This window comes from Amblyomma americanum, chromosome 9 (genome assembly GCF_052857255.1).
Source record: "Amblyomma americanum isolate KBUSLIRL-KWMA chromosome 9, ASM5285725v1, whole genome shotgun sequence".
Taxonomy (NCBI): Eukaryota; Metazoa; Arthropoda; class Arachnida; order Ixodida; family Ixodidae; genus Amblyomma; species Amblyomma americanum.
The window spans coordinates 134,206,144-134,215,021 of NC_135505.1; the positions used below are offsets into that span (position 1 = coordinate 134,206,144).

General features: G+C 44.6%; 1 protein-coding gene across 1 annotated transcript in view; it reads right to left on the reverse strand.

The window, feature by feature from the left end:
- LOC144104447 (uncharacterized) overlaps nt 1-1,842 on the reverse strand; it is a 60,387-nt gene extending 58,545 nt beyond the window's left edge. The window contains exon 1 of the mRNA XM_077637445.1: nt 1,535-1,842. The gene's annotated coding sequence lies outside the window, so the exon portion shown is untranslated. The remainder of the gene's footprint in view (nt 1-1,534) is intronic.
- Between the last annotated feature and the right edge of the window lie 7,036 nt (nt 1,843-8,878).

Consider the following 8,878-nt stretch of genomic DNA (forward strand, 5'->3'; position numbering starts at 1 on the left):
GAAAAAAAAATGTTCTGGTAGAGCAGCCATTTTGTTGGAGCGTTAAAACTCTAGGGCGTGAAAACATACATGCGGTGTGACTTGTAAAAGATGATTCGATCGTGTTTTTCGCTTGTGGTTCGTAATTCTTCGAGGTTACACTAAGTGAGGGTCCTCGTATACTGGTAGTAAAATCGGCGACCAATAATTTCGACCACCTGGGGATCTTTAACGTGCGATGTCAGTGCACGTTAAAGATCCCCAGGTGGTCGAAATTATTCCGGAGCCCTCCACTACGGCACCTCCTTCTTCTTCCCTTCTTCTTTCACCCCCTCCTTTATTCCTTCCCTTACGGCGCGGTTCAGGTGTCCAAAGATATATGAGACAGATACTGCGCCATTTCCTTTCCCCAAAAACCAATTATTATTATTATTATTATTATTATTATTATTATTATTATTATTATTATTATTATTATTATTATTATTATTAAGGTACCTACCATAATATGATGCAGAGGAAACGTTGTTGAACTTTTTTTTCGATTCTACCTTCTAAGTACAGTGCAAACACAGTTCCAAACAACCGACGCGACTTCAAGCTTAAAGCACACAGTTGAGAGAACAAAACAGTATTATCAAACAATGCGGTTCACTGAATCCACGTGTGATGCAATAAAATCGGATATAGAAGAAGCAGAACTGGCAACATAGTTAACATGTTCATGAAATCTCAAGCATAGTCCGTGCAATCACCGATATTTGGAGTGCTTTTTGCTCTCTTCAACCTGTTGCCAATGAGGTAGGAGCAGAAATCAATGGGGACATGCTTCCTAGTAATAAGTGTGATTGTCGTATTGGTTTAGTTCAAGATAAGGCCGTTTGAAGTGCGCCACACTTTTACGAGTGCACATATCGTCTTGAGTACCACGACACAGTCTCCTGGATCAGAAATAAACATTGCGAAAGTCAGAAATAAAGATTGTATGCGTTGTATATATAAACAATGTATACGGCTAAGCGCTCGTGAGCGATTTGCACAGTCAGTGCGGCTAGCCAAGGCAGCGAAGAAGTAATGACCGTAATTAATGAACACACTCGAGCGCCGTAAACACCGTAATCTCCTGCTGGCTATTTTCCCGAATTCAAGAAACCATCGCGAACAAATCACCAAGAAAAAATAATAATAAACGGCGGAAATGCGGGTCGAAATTACCGGTTTCAAGAGGAGTAACTGACGGTTGAAACTCACAAACGACGATGTCATAGTCCAGTAATCCATGGCGCTCCCTCAGCTGTGGCGCTGTCAAATTCGAAAGCCGGCGCGTGTAACGCAGCGAAGCCGAACTTGGAAACAGAAAACAGTTACGCGCCCAGCGTTATCGCGCTGAGGTTATTCATTTTTTTCTTCTTATCGAAAACTCGCATAGGTCCTTCTTCTTCCCGATCGAATAGATAGAGCAAGCCACGACGAAAACGCAGCAGGAAGAGCGCGACGGCCGACGCGCGAGTAAGTACTACGTAAGCAAAAAGAAGAGAAAAAAACACAAACTTACCTTCTCTTTTCAGGCCGAGCGTAGGCTGTCACGTTCTTTCAGCCGCGCTCGCCGGCATCTCCGTGGCCCGTTATACCCCCCCTACGCACACCAAACCACGCGGCACGAGCACGATCCAAGAGAGAGTGAATACTGGCGCCGCTCCCCCCTGCAGGAACCGTTTTGTGAGCCGCACCAACAGCACGCACGCTAAAGAACGACGAAAGCAAAACGCAAACTCCGAAAAAGCCCGCCCGCCAACCGCCGCCGCTGCGGCTAGCGCTGTTTGGACGGTACGCCGCCGTTCGGGCTGGCTTGTTGCTCCGCCGACTATTTGCGATCGCGTCGTGTCACGTGATCATAAACTGAAGCGGTGCGGCGGTACCTTTAGTTGGGTCACCCACTGAAACCCTTCATAAAAAGCCGGCATCAAAATATGTCGCCTTACTTGAGTTAAAACGGCTACTCACAAACTATCGCCCCATCTAGCGAGTAAAAATTAAATGTTTATTTTCTTATTTTAGGTAAAATACACATAAAATAAATAAATATTCTATTCATAGGTGACGGAATGACTTGTTAATTTTCATAAATTAGCCTGGATTTTGCGTTGGTGTTTTGCTGCTGGTAGGATGAAAGGCCTGTCGTTCCAGCGCGCAGTGTATTTCTCCGCTCGAAGCGTCGTCTGCTTCGAAGGGTGACGGCCGTTGCGCTGAATGCAACGCAGGAAATGATTCGATTGGTCCTGTTGTCGCTGACTATTGTGGGTGTTAGCACGCGTATCCTGTCTGCTCTGACCCATTGATTGAGAGCAGCGGCAGTGCATAAAAGTGCCTGAGCGCTGTTCACTACGAACATAAAACCCACAGAGCGACATTCGCCGCGTACGCTAATGAACCCACAAGAGGAGTTGGTCAATTTTTCCCTGAACTGGGCTGGTTCAATTCAATTCGGTTGAGTAAGAAACTTCCGTTCTAAGAATTGCCGCTAATGCAGCTGATACTGCAGCTCATGATAACGCAACGCGTCCTGAAGTTTTGCTCCGTCGAATGTTCGCTTTCGAAGAAAGCAAAACTCACCCCGAATAACGCTCTTACAACAGCAGGCTGGTAACCACTGAAGCTTTTACGCATGTAAATTCGCTAACGTTGTTATACAAATACGACGGGTAATAGTATCCCTCTCGTGTTTCTAGTCGAGCTCGGATATGTCAAACCCGGATATATCAAATTATTGTTTATATCGAACAGACAGAACATCCTATTGAAAATCCCATGCAGAAGTATAGATAGCACTATTGTTCGCGTATATCGAATTCGCGTTCAGCGGAACATCCGATACATCGTCCTGCGCGCCGCGCCCCTTGACTGCCGCTTTTTTTAACAATGTTCTTCGAAACTTTGGGCAGCTACTGGCAGTGCAGGTGATGTGAAACCGCATAACGAGATGAACGTTAGGAGTATCTGCTGCTCAGATGCTTAAGGTATCAGATATCAACTGCAGCGGCCGGGAACATCTTTTCCTTTCTTTTTGTATTTCTGTAATAAACCACGATAGTTACGACTGCATCGTTACAAACGGCATACTGTCGCCTCGGCTGGCCTTGATGGCCTGATAGCGCCAGTAAACCTAACGTAACATCGCAAACAGGAAGCAGCGAAGACGTCGTTAACGGACCAATGCGAACGCATATGACCGACGATTCTCGACTGAGATGGATGGCACAGTGCCCGTTCATCACACCATTTGCGAATATCCCGATAGACTTTGACTTGACACTTTAGAAACATTTATTTCCCAAAAACGTGTAGATTGTCGCGCCATCTGCTGACGTGCGGTTAAACTGGTTTTAAAAATGTTTTCTTGAAAATTTTAGACACAGTATCGCAGCTAAGAAGCGGCGCGTTCATCGGTCGAATGCAAAAGTTTTGCTTGAAGAAATGTACGAAATTCAACTAATATATAAGGAACTCTGCTAGCGCATACTAGAAGCTCTATTTAAAAAGAATAAAAATTCTGTAAACATTCTATATACTATCCATAGGCTCCTGTCTATATATATAGAGTGTATAGACTTTCTCTAGACATATTCTGTGGATTAGTCTATAGGAAATACAAATCCTATAGGCATCCTATAGACAATCTATAGCCTTATGGACATACACTTTCATTAAGTTTTCTTTTTCGATAGGCAGGCTATAGACTGTGAATAGACAAAATAAAATGTATATAGGAAGGCAATAGATCCTATAAGAAGTCTATAGACAGCCTATAGACCATTTTCATAAGAGTAGATGGCAGGAACATCTTAACGTTTTGTTTATTATCGTTCTCGCTGGCATTGCTGACGCACACGCGGCCGCCTAAGCATACTAGGAACGAGGCGGGAAAAAGTTTTGCCGTCTGCTGCGGGAAGTTTGTCATAGAAAGAAGGAACGAAAGAAGAAAGAAAAAACGCGGGGGAGGGGGTCTTTTATCCTTGCCCACACGCTACTAAGCGCTTTTTTTTCCCCCGACGAGAAAAAGGCTTTTTAATCCGTGCGCGCCCGTTCCTGGAACAAGGAAACAATGAGGCGTAATTGTTCCGAACGGCTTATACTTGAATGCCGCCCGGTATACGACCAAGTCAGGCTCCCATAGCTTCCAGCCCTCGACGGCCTTTTCTTGACAAACTAGCACCGGGTGTGTCCCGAAACGGAGGGGTGGGGGGGGGGGGGGGGCAGAGGTAGGCATTCGAGCCAAAGAATTATGCTATTAGCAGAGCACGTTTCAACCCTAGTTTCTCTGCAGTCTCTGTGCCCCCTTAATTGCCTTCATTGCGCCAGGCGTGTGTTAACAGAAATAACACCCTCACTATATCTGAAGTGCGTTGAATATGGTGCCGTCGCAAAACACAATCACAGGGTATATGACCCAGCAATTGTTATAAATGGCACACACAAAAAAAACCCGCCAAGGTGGCTCAGTGGTTAAGGCGCTCGTCTACTGATCCGGAGTACTCGGGTTCGAACCCGACCGCGGCGGCCGTGTCGCAAAAGGCGACCGTGTGCTGTGCAATGTCATTGCACGTTAAGATCCCCAGGTGGTCGAAATCATTGCGGAGTACTCTACTACGGCACCTCTTTCTTCCTGTCTTCTTTCACTCCCTCCTTTATCCCTTCCGTAACGGCGCGGTTCGGCTGTCCACCGAGGTATGTGCGACAGTTACTGCGTCATTTCCTGTCCTCAAAAACTAATTTTCGATAGCACAAAAAGAAGAAAAAAGTAAGATCTACAGGTACCAGACCATGCCTATAGTCAATAACTTGGGCAAAAGCACTTCGGCGTTTATCGATACCTCGAGCGAGATATACAAATTCTTTCTTCCAACAGTGAGTTTCTATAGGCTAACCAGACAGCTTGGCATGGCTGGCTATCGGAAATGATCTTGAGAGGGCGTAGGGGAGGGAGAGGGTGGAGTTTCGGAGCAAAGAAAAGGCACACCAGCTGTGTGTACGGTAAACGCCTGAATGAAGCCTGCGGGAAAAGTGGTGAAGTAAGGGATTAATTCAGGTAGGGAGAAGGTAAAAGGACTAAACTGTCATAGGCTGTAATTTTGCGCTCCTTTTACGAGGTGGTGCGCAAGCACCGAGAACCCGGTACATTGAGATCGCCCGCAACTGTTGTTGCAAGATCTTCATCCGGTCGCCATAGCAACAGTAAACAGCAAACGGCGCGAAGTCTATGAATAATCAAGCCGCCATTAACTGACCTTATATAGCTTTTCGTTGCTGCCTGGTGCAAACGTGTATACAACAGTGTGTTATTCCAAGAACTTGAACCTTCATTTGATTATTTATTTGTAATACGCAATGCATATTACACAAGTAAATCTAAAAGAGACAGTGTACGCTTCTTTCGGCACCATTCAACTTTTCTGGTTATGCCTTTCACGGTTCTTGTGCGACTATACATACCAGTGCTCATTCTGTTTCGGTAAATTACTGGTGATTCACCATCGTGCGCGCGGCAGTAAGTTAAATTGGCACGCTGCAAAACAAAGGCCTGTCCGTTCAGTGTTCCCCAATTATCCTTGTCACGCACCATTACATTCAAAATACTAACAACGTCGCTTGATAGTTCCGCACTTGCACTGGGTGCCAGCCACACCGCGTCCTTCTTTCTTTGCTTCCCCCTCTCCATCTTTTATTCCCCCTCCCCTTTCTACTGTCTTCCCTCTTCTCTTTCTTAATAATTTCCCTCCTCCTTCTTTCCATCCATGTTTCTTCACTCCTTTTCATTCTTCCATCCTTCCTTCATCCCTTTCTATTTCCGTTATTCTTTCCTTCCTTCCTCTTTCTTTCGCTCTTTCCTTCATTCCTTCCCCCTTCTTTCCATCCATGTTTCTTCGCTCCTTTTCATTCTTCCATCCTTCCTTCGTCTCTTCCTCTTTCCGTTATTCTTCCCTTCCTGCCTCTTTCTTTCGCTCTTTCCTTCATTCCTTTCCTCCTTCTTTCCATCCATCTTTCTTCGCTCCTTTTCATTCTTCCATCCTCCCTTAGTCCCTTCCCCTTTCCGTCATGCTTCCCTTTCTTTCCTGCCTCTTTTTTCGTTATTTCCTTCATTCCTTCCCTTCTTCTTTCCATTCATCTTTCTTCACTCCTCTTCATTCTTCCATTCTTCCTTCCTTCTTCCCTCTTTTTGTTATTCTTTCCTTCCTGCCCCTTTCTTTCTCTCTTTCCTTCATTCCTTTCCTCCTTCTTTCCATCCATCTTTCTTCGCTCCTTTTCATTCTTCCATCCTTCCTTCATTCCTTCCCTCCTTCTTTCCATCCATCTTCGCTCCTTTTCGTTCTTCCATCCTTCTTTCATCCCTTACTCTTTCCGTTATTCTTCCCTTCCCATCCCTTCCTGCCTCTTTTTTCGTTATTTCGTTCATTCCTTTTCTTCTTCTTTCCATTCATCTTTCTTCGCTCCTTTTCATTCTTCCATCCTCGCTTAATTCATCCCTCCATCTTTCCGTTATTCTTCCCTTTCCTTCCTGCCTCTTTCCTTCACTCCTTCCTTCGCTCCTTGCTTCCTTCCATGTTCCTGGCATAATAATAATAATAATAATAATAATAATAATAATAATAATAATAATAATAATAATAATAATAATAATAATAATAATAATAATAATAATTGGTTTTGGGGGAAAGGAAATGGCGCAGTATCTGTCTCATACATCATTGGACACCTGAACCGCGCCGTAAGGGAAGGGATAAAGGAGGGAATGAAAGAAGAAAGGAAGGAAGAGGTGTCGTAGTGGAGGGCTCCGGAATAATTTCGACCCCTTGGGGATCTTTAACGAGCACTGACATCGCACAGCACACGGGCGCCTTAGCGTTTTTCCTCCATAAAAACGCAGCCGCCGCGGTCGGGTTCGAGCCCGGGAACTCCGGATCAGTAGCCGAGCGCCCTAACCACTGAGCCACCGCGGCGGGGATGTTCCTGCCTTCAGTGTACGTATTCAAACGCATGGACTTGACGACCGGCGTCAGGCCAGTAAGCTACCCGGCACGCCTGCATTTCGTGTCGCCTTCGCTGACCTTTACCTGCTCCTCCCCCTTGCGTGACGAGGGGACATTGCCGAGCACCGGCAATGAAAGGTGTTTGCTGGAAACGCCACGCCGACTGTCCTCGTCGACTCGGCGAAAACAATATTACGTCGCCCAGCGATCTCTCCCCTCTATTTTCTTTTTTTTTTATCTGGTGGCCGTAAACACTTTTGCGCTATATAGCATGCATAGTTAAACACACGGGCATTTCTATGAGACAAAAACGAGTTGCTGCGCCAATGGAAATCTCTCGGTGCTCACGCGAACGGCATTTTGCGTCACATACCGAAAATTCCAGCATACAGTGCGCTGGGGTTATATCAAAAAGTTAAAATTTTTTTATCTTTGCGGACTATACAGTAATTTTTTTTGTTCAGTAAAAACTGCGGACTATACATCGGCGGCGGACTGTATACCGGAAACTACCATATATATATATATATATATATATATATATATATATATAATATATATATATATATATATATATATATATATATATATATATATATATATATATATATATATATATATATGCTAGTTCTAACAGTGTTCAGGCGGGTGACCTAAGAGAATGGAGACATAAACTCAGCATGGCACTCATTTATTTATTTTTTCACTAACAAAGCCTCAGAAACAAGTCCATATCTTTCAGTTTCAGCATATATGCCTTTTTTCTCAAAATAATCCGCGAGAAATTAGCGTCGAATTGGCAATAACATTTCTCTCAAGCGCCCATTGCCGACCAAGCATGCTGGGCGGCGTCCGAATAGCCAATCTTTGTGAAACTGCCGTTGAAGAAAATTAGAGTGCCTTATTCATACCCAACAATCCTGGACAAAGGCATTTTTCAACAGTAAAAAGTTTATGAACGCAATTTTTTTTTTCATATATTGTAAGATTTCATTGTAACAATTAATATGTCCGCAGATCTCCCGTGGGCAGGCTTCCATTTCTTTTTTGCTACTAATGTTTTCGCTGTCGTCAAAAACGTTCCCTATCGATTTTTTATGGCAGTCTTAATTGCTCGATACAAGCGATGGAAACACTTTAAAAGAAAGATTTTGCTACGCATCGGAAGAATGAACCATTACCTTCAATATATCCCTAACAATATCTTAGAACAATCACATATTTAAATTTTTTTGTCCAAGAATGCTGGACATGGAACTTCGAGCCAAATATTCGAAACCGGTTCGAAAACTTGAGAGAATGTTTCGAATAGTCATGCGCATGGCCTATTTGATTCGTACAGCGGATCGAATAGGATGGCGTTCGATTCGCTATTCGATATATTCGCGCACCCCGCACGGAAAACGCTCTTGCGAGATGTTGCGACACCGACCCACAAGAGCGGTGCGTTATAGGTTGTGCGCATTCGCGCTCGCAATCCGCAAACGTTCCCGCGTACGCAAGTGTGTCAACTGCTGCTTCGTTCCACCTTATTGAGCAGCTCCCACAAAAGCCTATCTTAACCTTCCTCGTGTACTACTACTTCCTGGTCTTATACCTGCTCAAGCTTTTGGCATGAGGTGCTTCCTACATGCTCACGTTCTTTTTGCTTTGCCTCTCAACACCCAGTCTGCTGGAAATAGCTTCAAATCCCCACCTATTTTCGGGCGGGCTTGGCACACAATGCTACCCGACGACGTCCATCGTGACCTGTTGGAACAATGCCTTGCCTACTCCACGGGCTGCGAAGCTTACTGACTAATTACCGGGATTTTCAGCGTTGCTAAGTGTCACCAACTAGAAGACGACAAAGTGGGCAGTGGCGCTGCACGGAG